The sequence below is a fragment of the Equus caballus genome, chromosome X (assembly GCF_041296265.1).
Source record: "Equus caballus isolate H_3958 breed thoroughbred chromosome X, TB-T2T, whole genome shotgun sequence".
Taxonomy (NCBI): domain Eukaryota; kingdom Metazoa; phylum Chordata; class Mammalia; order Perissodactyla; family Equidae; genus Equus; species Equus caballus.
Window position 1 is genome coordinate 53350001 of NC_091715.1, and position 16967 is coordinate 53366967.

Here is a 16967-nt window from a genome sequence, read left to right on the forward strand (position 1 = left end):
ACTTCTGCTCTGGGTGTGCTACTTTGCCCTAGAGCTGAAAGGCACAACGTGCAGGCTTCTTTCCAAAGGGCGAGTTGGGCCCCACAGCATCTTGCTTCCAGCTCTTTGGGAAGCTAAGAAACAACTCGCTCTGCACAGTGCTCTTACAGCCTAGTGGGAACATGTCTTCCAAAGGCCTGTGAAACGCAGTTTCTTTGCAGGCCTGATCTGGCTGAAGTAGGACTTCTGCTCTGGGTGTGCTACTTTGCCCTAGAGCTGAAAGGCACAACGTGCAGGCTTCTTTCCAAAGGGCGAGTTGGGCCCCACAGCATCTTGCTTCCAGCTCTTTGGGAAGCTAAGAAACAACTCGCTCTGCACAGTGCTCTTACAGCCTACCGGGAACATCTCTTCCAAAGGCCTGTGAAACGCAGTTTCTTTGCAGGCCTGATCTGGCTGAAGTAGGACTTCTGCTCTGGGTGTGCTACTTTGCCCTAGAGCTGAAAGGCACAACGTGCAGGCTTCTTTCCAAAGGGCGAGTTGGGCCCCACAGCATCTTGCTTCCAGCTCTTTGGGAAGCTAAGAAACAACTCGCTCTGCACAGTGCTCTTACAGCCTACCGGGAACATCTCTTCCAAAGGCCTGTGAAACGCAGTTTCTTTGCAGGCCTGATCTGGCTCAAGTAGGACTTCTGCTCTGGGTGTGCTACTTTGCCCTAGAGCTGAAAGGCACAACGTGCAGGCTTCTTTCCAAAGGGCGAGTTGGGCCCCACAGCATCTTGCTTCCAGCTCTTTGGGAAGCTAAGAAACAACTCGCTCTGCACAGTGCTCTTACAGCCTAGAGGGAACATCTCTTCCAAAGGCCTGTGAAACGCAGTTTCTTTGCAGGCCTGATCTGGCTGAAGTAGGACTTCTGCTCTGGGTGTGCTACTTTGCCCTAGAGCTGAAAGGCACAACGTGCAGGCTTCTTTCCAAAGGGCGAGTTGGGCCCCACAGCATCTTGCTTCCAGCTCTTTGGGAAGCTAAGAAACAACTCGCTCTGCACAGTGCTCTTACAGCCTACCGGGAACATCTCTTCCAAAGGCCTGTGAAACGCAGTTTCTTTGCAGGCCTGATCTGGCTGAAGTAGGACTTCTGCTCTGGGTGTGCCACTTTGCCCTAGAGCTGAAAGGCACAACGTGCAGGCTTCTTTCCAAAGGGCGAGTTGGGCCCCACAGCATCTTGCTTCCAGCTCTTTGGGAAGCTAAGAAACAACTCGCTCTGCACAGTGCTCTTACAGCCTACCGGGAACATCTCTTCCAAAGGCCTGTGAAACGCAGTTTCTTTGCAGGCCTGATCTGGCTGAAGTAGGACTTCTGCTCTGGGTGTGCCACTTTGCCCTAGAGCTGAAAGGCACAACGTGCAGGCTTCTTTCCAAAGGGCGAGTTGGGCCCCACAGCATCTTGCTTCCAGCTCTTTGGGAAGCTAAGAAACAACTCGCTCTGCACAGTGCTCTTACAGCCTACCGGGAACATCTCTTCCAAAGGCCTGTGAAACGCAGTTTCTTTGCAGGCCTGATCTGGCTGAAGTAGGACTTCTGCTCTGGGTGTGCTACTTTGCCCTAGAGCTGAAAGGCACAACGTGCAGGCTTCTTTCCAAAGGGCGAGTTGGGCCCCACAGCATCTTGCTTCCAGCTCTTTGGGAAGCTAAGAAACAACTCGCTCTGCACAGTGCTCTTACAGCCTAGTGGGAACATCTCTTCCAAAGGCCTGTGAAACGCAGTTTCTTTGCAGGCCTGATCTGGCTGAAGTAGGACTTCTGCTCTGGGTGTGCTACTTTGCCCTAGAGCTGAAAGGCACAACGTGCAGGCTTCTTTCCAAAGGGCGAGTTGGGCCCCACAGCATCTTGCTTCCAGCTCTTTGGGAAGCTAAGAAACAACTCGCTCTGCACAGTGCTCTTACAGCCTACCGGGAACATCTCTTCCAAAGGCCTGTGAAACGCAGTTTCTTTGCAGGCCTGATCTGGCTGAAGTAGGACTTCTGCTCTGGGTGTGCTACTTTGCCCTAGAGCTGAAAGGCACAACGTGCAGGCTTCTTTCCAAAGGGCGAGTTGGGCCCCACAGCATCTTGCTTCCAGCTCTTTGGGAAGCTAAGAAACAACTCGCTCTGCACAGTGCTCTTACAGCCTAGTGGGAACATGTCTTCCAAAGGCCTGTGAAACGCAGTTTCTTTGCAGGCCTGATCTGGCTGAAGTAGGACTTCTGCTCTGGGTGTGCTACTTTGCCCTAGAGCTGAAAGGCACAACGTGCAGGCTTCTTTCCAAAGGGCGAGTTGGGCCCCACAGCATCTTGCTTCCAGCTCTTTGGGAAGCTAAGAAACCACTCACTCTGCACAGTGCTCTTACAGCCTAGTGGGAACATCTCTTCCAAAGGCCTGTGAAACGCAGTTTCTTTGCAGGCCTGATCTGGCTGAAGTAGGACTTCTGCTCTGGGTGTGCTACTTTGCCCTAGAGCTGAAAGGCACAACGTGCAGGCTTCTTTCCAAAGGGCGAGTTGGGCCCCACAGCATCTTGCTTCCAGCTCTTTGGGAAGCTAAGAAACAACTCGCTCTGCACAGTGCTCTTACAGCCTACCGGGAACATCTCTTCCAAAGGCCTGTGAAACGCAGTTTCTTTGCAGGCCTGATCTGGCTGAAGTAGGACTTCTGCTCTGGGTGTGCTACTTTGCCCTAGAGCTGAAAGGCACAACGTGCAGGCTTCTTTCCAAAGGGCGAGTTGGGCCCCACAGCATCTTGCTTCCAGCTCTTTGGGAAGCTAAGAAACAACTCGCTCTGCACAGTGCTCTTACAGCCTAGTGGGAACATGTCTTCCAAAGGCCTGTGAAACGCAGTTTCTTTGCAGGCCTGATCTGGCTGAAGTAGGACTTCTGCTCTGGGTGTGCTACTTTGCCCTAGAGCTGAAAGGCACAACGTGCAGGCTTCTTTCCAAAGGGCGAGTTGGGCCCCACAGCATCTTGCTTCCAGCTCTTTGGGAAGCTAAGAAACAACTCGCTCTGCACAGTGCTCTTACAGCCTACGGGGAACATGTCTTCCAAAGGCCTGTGAAACGCAGTTTCTTTGCAGGCCTGATCTGGCTGAAGTAGGACTTCTGCTCTGGGTGTGCTACTTTGCCCTAGAGCTGAAAGGCACAACGTGCAGGCTTCTTTCCAAAGGGCGAGTTGGGCCCCACAGCATCTTGCTTCCAGCTCTTTGGGAAGCTAAGAAACCACTCACTCTGCACAGTGCTCTTACAGCCTAGTGGGAACATCTCTTCCAAAGGCCTGTGAAACGCAGTTTCTTTGCAGGCCTGATCTGGCTGAAGTAGGACTTCTGCTCTGGGTGTGCTACTTTGCCCTAGAGCTGAAAGGCACAACGTGCAGGCTTCTTTCCAAAGGGCGAGTTGGGCCCCACAGCATCTTGCTTCCAGCTCTTTGGGAAGCTAAGAAACAACTCGCTCTGCACAGTGCTCTTACAGCCTACCGGGAACATCTCTTCCAAAGGCCTGTGAAACGCAGTTTCTTTGCAGGCCTGATCTGGCTGAAGTAGGACTTCTGCTCTGGGTGTGCTACTTTGCCCTAGAGCTGAAAGGCACAACGTGCAGGCTTCTTTCCAAAGGGCGAGTTGGGCCCCACAGCATCTTGCTTCCAGCTCTTTGGGAAGCTAAGAAACAACTCGCTCTGCACAGTGCTCTTACAGCCTAGTGGGAACATGTCTTCCAAAGGCCTGTGAAACGCAGTTTCTTTGCAGGCCTGATCTGGCTGAAGTAGGACTTCTGCTCTGGGTGTGCTACTTTGCCCTAGAGCTGAAAGGCACAACGTGCAGGCTTCTTTCCAAAGGGCGAGTTGGGCCCCACAGCATCTTGCTTCCAGCTCTTTGGGAAGCTAAGAAACAACTCGCTCTGCACAGTGCTCTTACAGCCTACCGGGAACATCTCTTCCAAAGGCCTGTGAAACGCAGTTTCTTTGCAGGCCTGATCTGGCTGAAGTAGGACTTCTGCTCTGGGTGTGCTACTTTGCCCTAGAGCTGAAAGGCACAACGTGCAGGCTTCTTTCCAAAGGGCGAGTTGGGCCCCACAGCATCTTGCTTCCAGCTCTTTGGGAAGCTAAGAAACAACTCGCTCTGCACAGTGCTCTTACAGCCTAGTGGGAACATGTCTTCCAAAGGCCTGTGAAACGCAGTTTCTTTGCAGGCCTGATCTGGCTGAAGTAGGACTTCTGCTCTGGGTGTGCTACTTTGCCCTAGAGCTGAAAGGCACAACGTGCAGGCTTCTTTCCAAAGGGCGAGTTGGGCCCCACAGCATCTTGCTTCCAGCTCTTTGGGAAGCTAAGAAACAACTCGCTCTGCACAGTGCTCTTACAGCCTACCGGGAACATCTCTTCCAAAGGCCTGTGAAACGCAGTTTCTTTGCAGGCCTGATCTGGCTGAAGTAGGACTTCTGCTCTGGGTGTGCTACTTTGCCCTAGAGCTGAAAGGCACAACGTGCAGGCTTCTTTCCAAAGGGCGAGTTGGGCCCCACAGCATCTTGCTTCCAGCTCTTTGGGAAGCTAAGAAACAACTCGCTCTGCACAGTGCTCTTACAGCCTACCGGGAACATCTCTTCCAAAGGCCTGTGAAACGCAGTTTCTTTGCAGGCCTGATCTGGCTGAAGTAGGACTTCTGCTCTGGGTGTGCTACTTTGCCCTAGAGCTGAAAGGCACAACGTGCAGGCTTCTTTCCAAAGGGCGAGTTGGGCCCCACAGCATCTTGCTTCCAGCTCTTTGGGAAGCTAAGAAACAACTCGCTCTGCACAGTGCTCTTACAGCCTAGTGGGAACATGTCTTCCAAAGGCCTGTGAAACGCAGTTTCTTTGCAGGCCTGATCTGGCTGAAGTAGGACTTCTGCTCTGGGTGTGCTACTTTGCCCTAGAGCTGAAAGGCACAACGTGCAGGCTTCTTTCCAAAGGGCGAGTTGGGCCCCACAGCATCTTGCTTCCAGCTCTTTGGGAAGCTAAGAAACAACTCGCTCTGCACAGTGCTCTTACAGCCTACCGGGAACATCTCTTCCAAAGGCCTGTGAAACGCAGTTTCTTTGCAGGCCTGATCTGGCTCAAGTAGGACTTCTGCTCTGGGTGTGCTACTTTGCCCTAGAGCTGAAAGGCACAACGTGCAGGCTTCTTTCCAAAGGGCGAGTTGGGCCCCACAGCATCTTGCTTCCAGCTCTTTGGGAAGCTAAGAAACAACTCGCTCTGCACAGTGCTCTTACAGCCTACCCGGAACATCTCTTCCAAAGGCCTGTGAAACGCAGTTTCTTTGCAGGCCTGATCTGGCTGAAGTAGGACTTCTGCTCTGGGTGTGCTACTTTGCCCTAGAGCTGAAAGGCACAACGTGCAGGCTTCTTTCCAAAGGGCGAGTTGGGCCCCACAGCATCTTGCTTCCAGCTCTTTGGGAAGCTAAGAAACAACTCGCTCTGCACAGTGCTCTTACAGCCTAGTGGGAACATGTCTTCCAAAGGCCTGTGAAACGCAGTTTCTTTGCAGGCCTGATCTGGCTGAAGTAGGACTTCTGCTCTGGGTGTGCTACTTTGCCCTAGAGCTGAAAGGCACAACGTGCAGGCTTCTTTCCAAAGGGCGAGTTGGGCCCCACAGCATCTTGCTTCCAGCTCTTTGGGAAGCTAAGAAACAACTCGCTCTGCACAGTGCTCTTACAGCCTACGGGGAACATCTCTTCCAAAGGCCTGTGAAACGCAGTTTCTTTGCAGGCCTGATCTGGCTGAAGTAGGACTTCTGCTCTGGGTGTGCTACTTTGCCCTAGAGCTGAAAGGCACAACGTGCAGGCTTCTTTCCAAAGGGCGAGTTGGGCCCCACAGCATCTTGCTTCCAGCTCTTTGGGAAGCTAAGAAACAACTCGCTCTGCACAGTGCTCTTACAGCCTACCGGGAACATCTCTTCCAAAGGCCTGTGAAACGCAGTTTCTTTGCAGGCCTGATCTGGCTCAAGTAGGACTTCTGCTCTGGGTGTGCTACTTTGCCCTAGAGCTGAAAGGCACAACGTGCAGGCTTCTTTCCAAAGGGCGAGTTGGGCCCCACAGCATCTTGCTTCCAGCTCTTTGGGAAGCTAAGAAACAACTCGCTCTGCACAGTGCTCTTACAGCCTACCGGGAACATCTCTTCCAAAGGCCTGTGAAACGCAGTTTCTTTGCAGGCCTGATCTGGCTGAAGTAGGACTTCTGCTCTGGGTGTGCTACTTTGCCCTAGAGCTGAAAGGCACAACGTGCAGGCTTCTTTCCAAAGGGCGAGTTGGGCCCCACAGCATCTTGCTTCCAGCTCTTTGGGAAGCTAAGAAACAACTCGCTCTGCACAGTGCTCTTACAGCCTACCGGGAACATCTCTTCCAAAGGCATGTGAAACGCAGTTTCTTTGCAGGCCAGATCTGGCTGAAGTAGGACTTCTGCTCTGGGTGTGCTACTTTGCCCTAGAGCTGAAAGGCACAACGTGCAGGCTTCTTTCCAAAGGGCGAGTTGGGCCCCACAGCATCTTGCTTCCAGCTCTTTGGGAAGCTAAGAAACAACTCGCTCTGCACAGTGCTCTTACAGCCTAGTGGGAACATGTCTTCCAAAGGCCTGAGAAACGCAGTTTCTTTGCAGGCCTGATCTGGCTGAAGTAGGACTTCTGCTCTGGGTGTGCTACTTTGCCCTAGAGCTGAAAGGCACAACGTGCAGGCTTCTTTCCAAAGGGCGAGTTGGGCCCCACAGCATCTTGCTTCCAGCTCTTTGGGAAGCTAAGAAACCACTCGCTCTGCACAGTGCTCTTACAGCCTACCGGGAACATCTCTTCCAAAGGCCTGTGAAACGCAGTTTCTTTGCAGGCCTGATCTGGCTGAAGTAGGACTTCTGCTCTGGGTGTGCCAATTTGCCCTAGAGCTGAAAGGCACAACGTGCAGGCTTCTTTCCAAAGGGCGAGTTGGGCCCCACAGCATCTTGCTTCCAGCTCTTTGGGAAGCTAAGAAACAACTCGCTCTGCACAGTGCTCTTACAGCCTACCGGGAACATCTCTTCCAAAGGCCTGTGAAACGCAGTTTCTTTGCAGGCCTGATCTGGCTGAAGTAGGACTTCTGCTCTGGGTGTGCTACTTTGCCCTAGAGCTGAAAGGCACAACGTGCAGGCTTCTTTCCAAAGGGCGAGTTGGGCCCCACAGCATCTTGCTTCCAGCTCTATGGGAAGCTAAGAAACAACTCGCTCTGCACAGTGCTCTTACAGCCTAGTGGGAACATGTCTTCCAAAGGCCTGTGAAACGCAGTTTCTTTGCAGGCCTGATCTGGCTGAAGTAGGACTTCTGCTCTGGGTGTGCTACTTTGCCCTAGAGCTGAAAGGCACAACGTGCAGGCTTCTTTCCAAAGGGCGAGTTGGGCCCCACAGCATCTTGCTTCCAGCTCTTTGGGAAGCTAAGAAACAACTCGCTCTGCACAGTGCTCTTACAGCCTACCGGGAACATCTCTTCCAAAGGCCTGTGAAACGCAGTTTCTTTGCAGGCCTGATCTGGCTGAAGTAGGACTTCTGCTCTGGGTGTGCTACTTTGCCCTAGAGCTGAAAGGCACAACGTGCAGGCTTCTTTCCAAAGGGCGAGTTGGGCCCCACAGCATCTTGCTTCCAGCTCTTTGGGAAGCTAAGAAACAACTCGCTCTGCACAGTGCTCTTACAGCCTAGTGGGAACATGTCTTCCAAAGGCCTGTGAAACGCAGTTTCTTTGCAGGCCTGATCTGGCTGAAGTAGGACTTCTGCTCTGGGTGTGCTACTTTGCCCTAGAGCTGAAAGGCACAACGTGCAGGCTTCTTTCCAAAGGGCGAGTTGGGCCCCACAGCATCTTGCTTCCAGCTCTTTGGGAAGCTAAGAAACAACTCGCTCTGCACAGTGCTCTTACAGCCTAGTGGGAACATGTCTTCCAAAGGCCTGTGAAACGCAGTTTCTTTGCAGGCCTGATCTGGCTGAAGTAGGACTTCTGCTCTGGGTGTGCTACTTTGCCCTAGAGCTGAAAGGCACAACGTGCAGGCTTCTTTCCAAAGGGCGAGTTGGGCCCCACAGCATCTTGCTTCCAGCTCTTTGGGAAGCTAAGAAACAACTCGCTCGGCACAGTGCTCTTACAGCCTAGTGGGAACATCTCTTCCAAAGGCCTGTGAAACGCAGTTTCTTTGCAGGCCTGATCTGGCTGAAGTAGGACTTCTGCTCTGGGTGTGCTACTTTGCCCTAGAGCTGAAAGGCACAACGTGCAGGCTTCTTTCCAAAGGGCGAGTTGGGCCCCACAGCATCTTGCTTCCAGCTCTTTGGGAAGCTAAGAAACCACTCGCTCTGCACAGTGCTCTTACAGCCTAGTGGGAACATGTCTTCCAAAGGCCTGTGAAACGCAGTTTCTTTGCAGGCCTGATCTGGCTGAAGTAGGACTTCTGCTCTGGGTGTGCTACTTTGCCCTAGAGCTGAAAGGCACAACGTGCAGGCTTCTTTCCAAAGGGCGAGTTGGGCCCCACAGCATCTTGCTTCCAGCTCTTTGGGAAGCTAAGAAACAACTCGCTCTGCACAGTGCTCTTACAGCCTACGGGGAACATGTCTTCCAAAGGGCTGTGAAACGCAGTTTCTTTGCAGGCCTGATCTGGCTGAAGTAGGACTTCTGCTCTGGGTGTGCTACTTTGCCCTAGAGCTGAAAGGCACAACGTGCAGGCTTCTTTCCAAAGGGCGAGTTGGGCCCCACAGCATCTTGCTTCCAGCTCTTTGGGAAGCTAAGAAACAACTCGCTCTGCACAGTGCTCTTAAAGCCTAGTGGGAACATGTCTTCCAAAGGCCTGTGGAACGCAGTTTCTTTGCAGGCCTGATCTGGCTGAAGTAGGACTTCTGCTCTGGGTGTGCTACTTTGCCCTAGAGCTGAAAGGCACAACGTGCAGGCTTCTTTCCAAAGGGCGAGTTGGGCCCCACAGCATCTTGCTTCCAGCTCTTTGGGAAGCTAAGAAACAACTCGCTCTGCACAGTGCTCTTACAGCCTACCCGGAACATCTCTTCCAAAGGCCTGTGAAACGCAGTTTCTTTGCAGGCCTGATCTGGCTGAAGTAGGACTTCTGCTCTGGGTGTGCTACTTTGCCCTAGAGCTGAAAGGCACAACGTGCAGGCTTCTTTCCAAAGGGCGAGTTGGGCCCCACAGCATCTTGCTTCCAGCTCTTTGGGAAGCTAAGAAACAACTCGCTCTGCACAGTGCTCTTACAGCCTACCGGGAACATCTCTTCCAAAGGCCTGTGAAACGCAGTTTCTTTGCAGGCCTGATCTGGCTGAAGTAGGACTTCTGCTCTGGGTGTGCTACTTTGCCCTAGAGCTGAAAGGCACAACGTGCAGGCTTCTTTCCAAAGGGCGAGTTGGGCCCCACAGCATCTTGCTTCCAGCTCTTTGGGAAGCTAAGAAACCACTCGCTCTGCACAGTGCTCTTACAGCCTAGTGGGAACATCTCTTCCAAAGGCCTGTGAAACGCAGTTTCTTTGCAGGCCTGATCTGCCTGAAGTAGGACTTCTGCTCTGGGTGTGCTACTTTGCCCTAGAGCTGAAAGGCACAACGTGCAGGCTTCTTTCCAAAGGGCGAGTTGGGCCCCACAGCATCTTGCTTCCAGCTCTTTGGGAAGCTAAGAAACAACTCGCTCTGCACAGTGCTCTTACAGCCTACCGGGAACATCTCTTCCAAAGGCCTGTGAAACGCAATTTCTTTGCAGGCCTGATCTGGCTGAAGTAGGACTTCTGCTCTGGGTGTGCTACTTTGCCCTAGAGCTGAAAGGCACAACGTGCAGGCTTCTTTCCAAAGGGCGAGTTGGGCCCCACAGCATCTTGCTTCCAGCTCTTTGGGAAGCTAAGAAACAACTCGCTCTGCACAGTGCTCTTACAGCCTACCGGGAACATCTCTTCCAAAGGCCTGTGAAACGCAGTTTCTTTGCAGGCCTGATCTGGCTGAAGTAGGACTTCTGCTCTGGGTGTGCTACTTTGCCCTAGAGCTGAAAGGCACAACGTGCAGGCTTCTTTCCAAAGGGCGAGTTGGGCCCCACAGCATCTTGCTTCCAGCTCTTTGGGAAGCTAAGAAACAACTCGCTCTGCACAGTGCTCTTACAGCCTAGTGGGAACATGTCTTCCAAAGGCCTGTGAAACGCAGTTTCTTTGCAGGCCTGATCTGGCTGAAGTAGGACTTCTGCTCTGGGTGTGCTACTTTGCCCTAGAGCTGAAAGGCACAACGTGCAGGCTTCTTTCCAAAGGGCGAGTTGGGCCCCACAGCATCTTGCTTCCAGCTCTTTGGGAAGCTAAGAAACAACTCGCTCTGCACAGTGCTCTTACAGCCTAGTGGGAACATCTCTTCCAAAGGCCTGTGAAACGCAGTTTCTTTGCAGGCCTGATCTGGCTGAAGTAGGACTTCTGCTCTGGGTGTGCTACTTTGCCCTAGAGCTGAAAGGCACAACGTGCAGGCTTCTTTCCAAAGGGCGAGTTGGGCCCCACAGCATCTTGCTTCCAGCTCTTTGGGAAGCTAAGAAACAACTCGCTCTGCACAGTGCTCTTACAGCCTAGTGGGAACATGTCTTCCAAAGGCCTGTGAAACGCAGTTTCTTTGCAGGCCTGATCTGGCTGAAGTAGGACTTCTGCTCTGGGTGTGCCACTTTGCCCTAGAGCTGAAAGGCACAACGTGCAGGCTTCTTTCCAAAGGGCGAGTTGGGCCCCACAGCATCTTGCTTCCAGCTCTTTGGGAAGCTAAGAAACAACTCGCTCGGCACAGTGCTCTTACAGCCTAGTGGGAACATCTCTTCCAAAGGCCTGTGAAACGCAGTTTCTTTGCAGGCCTGATCTGGCTGAAGTAGGACTTCTGCTCTGGGTGTGCTACTTTGCCCTAGAGCTGAAAGGCACAACGTGCAGGCTTCTTTCCAAAGGGCGAGTTGGGCCCCACAGCATCTTGCTTCCAGCTCTTTGGGAAGCTAAGAAACAACTCGCTCTGCACAGTGCTCTTACAGCCTAGTGGGAACATGTCTTCCAAAGGCCTGTGAAACGCAGTTTCTTTGCAGGCCTGATCTGGCTGAAGTAGGACTTCTGCTCTGGGTGTGCTACTTTGCCCTAGAGCTGAAAGGCACAACGTGCAGGCTTCTTTCCAAAGGGCGAGTTGGGCCCCACAGCATCTTGCTTCCAGCTCTTTGGGAAGCTAAGAAACAACTCGCTCTGCACAGTGCTCTTACAGCCTACCGGGAACATCTCTTCCAAAGGCCTGTGAAACGCAGTTTCTTTGCAGGCCTGATCTGGCTCAAGTAGGACTTCTGCTCTGGGTGTGCTACTTTGCCCTAGAGCTGAAAGGCACAACGTGCAGGCTTCTTTCCAAAGGGCGAGTTGGGCCCCACAGCATCTTGCTTCCAGCTCTTTGGGAAGCTAAGAAACAACTCGCTCTGCACAGTGGTCTTACAGCCTACGGGGAACATCTCTTCCAAAGGCCTGTGAAACGCAGTTTCTTTGCAGGCCTGATCTGGCTGAAGTAGGACTTCTGCTCTGGGTGTGCTACTTTGCCCTAGAGCTGAAAGGCACAACGTGCAGGCTTCTTTCCAAAGGGCGAGTTGGGCCCCACAGCATCTTGCTTCCAGCTCTTTGGGAAGCTAAGAAACAACTCGCTCTGCACAGTGCTCTTACAGCCTACCCGGAACATCTCTTCCAAAGGCCTGTGAAACGCAGTTTCTTTGCAGGCCTGATCTGGCTCAAGTAGGACTTCTGCTCTGGGTGTGCTACTTTGCCCTAGAGCTGAAAGGCACAACGTGCAGGCTTCTTTCCAAAGGGCGAGTTGGGCCCCACAGCATCTTGCTTCCAGCTCTTTGGGAAGCTAAGAAACAACTCGCTCTGCACAGTGCTCTTACAGCCTAGTGGGAACATGTCTTCCAAAGGCCTGTGAAACGCAGTTTCTTTGCAGGCCTGATCTGGCTGAAGTAGGACTTCTGCTCTGGGTGTGCTACTTTGCCCTAGAGCTGAAAGGCACAACGTGCAGGCTTCTTTCCAAAGGGCGAGTTGGGCCCCACAGCATCTTGCTTCCAGCTCTTTGGGAAGCTAAGAAACAACTCGCTCTGCACAGTGCTCTTACAGCCTACGGGGAACATCTCTTCCAAAGGCCTGTGAAACGCAGTTTCTTTGCAGGCCTGATCTGGCTGAAGTAGGACTTCTGCTCTGGGTGTGCTACTTTGCCCTAGAGCTGAAAGGCACAACGAGCAGGCTTCTTTCCAAAGGGCGAGTTGGGCCCCACAGCATCTTGCTTCCAGCTCTTTGGGAAGCTAAGAAACAACTCGCTCTGCACAGTGCTCTTACAGCCTAGCGGGAACATCTCTTCCAAAGGCCTGTGAAACGCAGTTTCTTTGCAGGCCTGATCTGGCTGAAGTAGGCCTTCTGCTCTGGGTGTGCTACTTTGCCCTAGAGCTGAAAGGCACAACGTGCAGGCTTCTTTCCAAAGGGCGAGTTGGGCCCCACAGCATCTTGCTTCCAGCTCTTTGGGAAGCTAAGAAACAACTCGCTCTGCACAGTGCTCTTACAACCTAGAGGGAACATCTCTTCCAAAGGCCTGTGAAACGCAGTTTCTTTGCAGGCCTGATCTGGCTGAAGTAGGACTTCTGCTCTGGGTGTGCTACTTTGCCCTAGAGCTGAAAGGCACAACGTGCAGGCTTCTTTCCAAAGGGCGAGTTGGGCCCCACAGCATCTTGCTTCCAGCTCTTTGGGAAGCTAAGAAACAACTCGCTCTGCACAGTGCTCTTACAGCCTACCGGGAACATCTCTTCCAAAGGCCTGTGAAACGCAGTTTCTTTGCAGGCCTGATCTGGCTGAAGTAGGACTTCTGCTCTGGGTGTGCTACTTTGCCCTAGAGCTGAAAGGCACAACGTGCAGGCTTCTTTCCAAAGGGCGAGTTGGGCCCCACAGCATCTTGCTTCCAGCTCTTTGGGAAGCTAAGAAACAACTCGCTCTGCACAGTGCTCTTACAGCCTAGTGGGAACATGTCTTCCAAAGGCCTGTGAAACGCAGTTTCTTTGCAGGCCTGATCTGGCTGAAGTAGGACTTCTGCTCTGGGTGTGCTACTTTGCCCTAGAGCTGAAAGGCACAACGTGCAGGCTTCTTTCCAAAGGGCGAGTTGGGCCCCACAGCATCTTGCTTCCAGCTCTTTGGGAAGCTAAGAAACCACTCGCTCTGCACAGTGCTCTTACAGCCTACCGGGAACATCTCTTCCAAAGGCCTGTGAAACGCAGTTTCTTTGCAGGCCTGATCTGGCTGAAGTAGGACTTCTGCTCTGGGTGTGCCACTTTGCCCTAGAGCTGAAAGGCACAACGTGCAGGCTTCTTTCCAAAGGGCGAGTTGGGCCCCACAGCATCTTGCTTCCAGCTCTTTGGGAAGCTAAGAAACAACTCGCTCTGCACAGTGCTCTTACAGCCTACCGGGAACATCTCTTCCAAAGGCCTGTGAAACGCAGTTTCTTTGCAGGCCTGATCTGGCTGAAGTAGGACTTCTGCTCTGGGTGTGCTACTTTGCCCTAGAGCTGAAAGGCACAACGTGCAGGCTTCTTTCCAAAGGGCGAGTTGGGCCCCACAGCATCTTGCTTCCAGCTCTTTGGGAAGCTAAGAAACAACTCGCTCTGCACAGTGCTCTTACAGCCTACGGGGAACATCTCTTCCAAAGGCCTGTGAAACGCAGTTTCTTTGCAGGCCTGATCTGGCTGAAGTAGGACTTCTGCTCTGGGTGTGCTACTTTGCCCTAGAGCTGAAAGGCACAACGTGCAGGCTTCTTTCCAAAGGGCGAGTTGGGCCCCACAGCATCTTGCTTCCAGCTCTTTGGGAAGCTAAGAAACAACTCGCTCGGCACAGTGCTCTTACAGCCTAGTGGGAACATCTCTTCCAAAGGCCTGTGAAACGCAGTTTCTTTGCAGGCCTGATCTGGCTGAAGTAGGACTTCTGCTCTGGGTGTGCTACTTTGCCCTAGAGCTGAAAGGCACAACGTGCAGGCTTCTTTCCAAAGGGCGAGTTGGGCCCCACAGCATCTTGCTTCCAGCTCTTTGGGAAGCTAAGAAACCACTCGCTCTGCACAGTGCTCTTACAGCCTAGTGGGAACATCTCTTCCAAAGGCCTGTGAAACGCAGTTTCTTTGCAGGCCTGATCTGGCTGAAGTAGGACTTCTGCTCTGGGTGTGCTACTTTGCCCTAGAGCTGAAAGGCACAACGTGCAGGCTTCTTTCCAAAGGGCGAGTTGGGCCCCACAGCATCTTGCTTCCAGCTCTTTGGGAAGCTAAGAAACAACTCGCTCTGCACAGTGCTCTTACAGCCTAGTGGGAACATGTCTTCCAAAGGCCTGTGAAACGCAGTTTCTTTGCAGGCCTGATCTGGCTGAAGTAGGACTTCTGCTCTGGGTGTGCTACTTTGCCCTAGAGCTGAAAGGCACAACGTGCAGGCTTCTTTCCAAAGGGCGAGTTGGGCCCCACAGCATCTTGCTTCCAGCTCTTTGGGAAGCTAAGAAACAACTCGCTCTGCACAGTGCTCTTACAGCCTACGGGGAACATCTCTTCCAAAGGCCTGTGAAACGCAGTTTCTTTGCAGGCCTGATCTGGCTGAAGTAGGACTTCTGCTCTGGGTGTGCTACTTTGCCCTAGAGCTGAAAGGCACAACGTGCAGGCTTCTTTCCAAAGGGCGAGTTGGGCCCCACAGCATCTTGCTTCCAGCTCTTTGGGAAGCTAAGAAACAACTCGCTCTGCACAGTGCTCTTACAGCCTAGCGGGAACATCTCTTCCAAAGGCCTGTGAAACGCAGTTTCTTTGCAGGCCTGATCTGGCTGAAGTAGGCCTTCTGCTCTGGGTGTGCTACTTTGCCCTAGAGCTGAAAGGCACAACGTGCAGGCTTCTTTCCAAAGGGCGAGTTGGGCCCCACAGCATCTTGCTTCCAGCTCTTTGGGAAGCTAAGAAACAACTCGCTCTGCACAGTGCTCTTACAACCTAGAGGGAACATCTCTTCCAAAGGCCTGTGAAACGCAGTTTCTTTGCAGGCCTGATCTGGCTGAAGTAGGACTTCTGCTCTGGGTGTGCTACTTTGCCCTAGAGCTGAAAGGCACAACGTGCAGGCTTCTTTCCAAAGGGCGAGTTGGGCCCCACAGCATCTTGCTTCCAGCTCTTTGGGAAGCTAAGAAACAACTCGCTCTGCACAGTGCTCTTACAGCCTACCGGGAACATCTCTTCCAAAGGCCTGTGAAACGCAGTTTCTTTGCAGGCCTGATCTGGCTGAAGTAGGACTTCTGCTCTGGGTGTGCTACTTTGCCCTAGAGCTGAAAGGCACAACGTGCAGGCTTCTTTCCAAAGGGCGAGTTGGGCCCCACAGCATCTTGCTTCCAGCTCTTTGGGAAGCTAAGAAACAACTCGCTCTGCACAGTGCTCTTACAGCCTAGTGGGAACATGTCTTCCAAAGGCCTGTGAAACGCAGTTTCTTTGCAGGCCTGATCTGGCTGAAGTAGGACTTCTGCTCTGGGTGTGCTACTTTGCCCTAGAGCTGAAAGGCACAACGTGCAGGCTTCTTTCCAAAGGGCGAGTTGGGCCCCACAGCATCTTGCTTCCAGCTCTTTGGGAAGCTAAGAAACCACTCGCTCTGCACAGTGCTCTTACAGCCTACCGGGAACATCTCTTCCAAAGGCCTGTGAAACGCAGTTTCTTTGCAGGCCTGATCTGGCTGAAGTAGGACTTCTGCTCTGGGTGTGCCACTTTGCCCTAGAGCTGAAAGGCACAACGTGCAGGCTTCTTTCCAAAGGGCGAGTTGGGCCCCACAGCATCTTGCTTCCAGCTCTTTGGGAAGCTAAGAAACAACTCGCTCTGCACAGTGCTCTTACAGCCTACCGGGAACATCTCTTCCAAAGGCCTGTGAAACGCAGTTTCTTTGCAGGCCTGATCTGGCTGAAGTAGGACTTCTGCTCTGGGTGTGCTACTTTGCCCTAGAGCTGAAAGGCACAACGTGCAGGCTTCTTTCCAAAGGGCGAGTTGGGCCCCACAGCATCTTGCTTCCAGCTCTTTGGGAAGCTAAGAAACAACTCGCTCTGCACAGTGCTCTTACAGCCTACGGGGAACATCTCTTCCAAAGGCCTGTGAAACGCAGTTTCTTTGCAGGCCTGATCTGGCTGAAGTAGGACTTCTGCTCTGGGTGTGCTACTTTGCCCTAGAGCTGAAAGGCACAACGTGCAGGCTTCTTTCCAAAGGGCGAGTTGGGCCCCAGAGCATCTTGCTTCCAGCTCTTTGGGAAGCTAAGAAACAACTCGCTCGGCACAGTGCTCTTACAGCCTAGTGGGAACATCTCTTCCAAAGGCCTGTGAAACGCAGTTTCTTTGCAGGCCTGATCTGGCTGAAGTAGGACTTCTGCTCTGGGTGTGCTACTTTGCCCTAGAGCTGAAAGGCACAACGTGCAGGCTTCTTTCCAAAGGGCGAGTTGGGCCCCACAGCATCTTGCTTCCAGCTCTTTGGGAAGCTAAGAAACCACTCGCTCTGCACAGTGCTCTTACAGCCTAGTGGGAACATCTCTTCCAAAGGCCTGTGAAACGCAGTTTCTTTGCAGGCCTGATCTGGCTGAAGTAGGACTTCTGCTCTGGGTGTGCTACTTTGCCCTAGAGCTGAAAGGCACAACGTGCAGGCTTCTTTCCAAAGGGCGAGTTGGGCCCCACAGCATCTTGCTTCCAGCTCTTTGGGAAGCTAAGAAACAACTCGCTCTGCACAGTGCTCTTACAGCCTACCGGGAACATCTCTTCCAAAGGCCTGTGAAACGCAGTTTCTTTGCAGGCCTGATCTGGCTGAAGTAGGCCTTCTGCTCTGGGTGTGCTACTTTGCCCTAGAGCTGAAAGGCACAACGTGCAGGCTTCTTTCCAAAGGGCGAGTTGGGCCCCACAGCATCTTGCTTCCAGCTCTTTGGGAAGCTAAGAAACAACTCGCTCTGCACAGTGCTCTTACAGCCTACCGGGAACATCTCTTCCA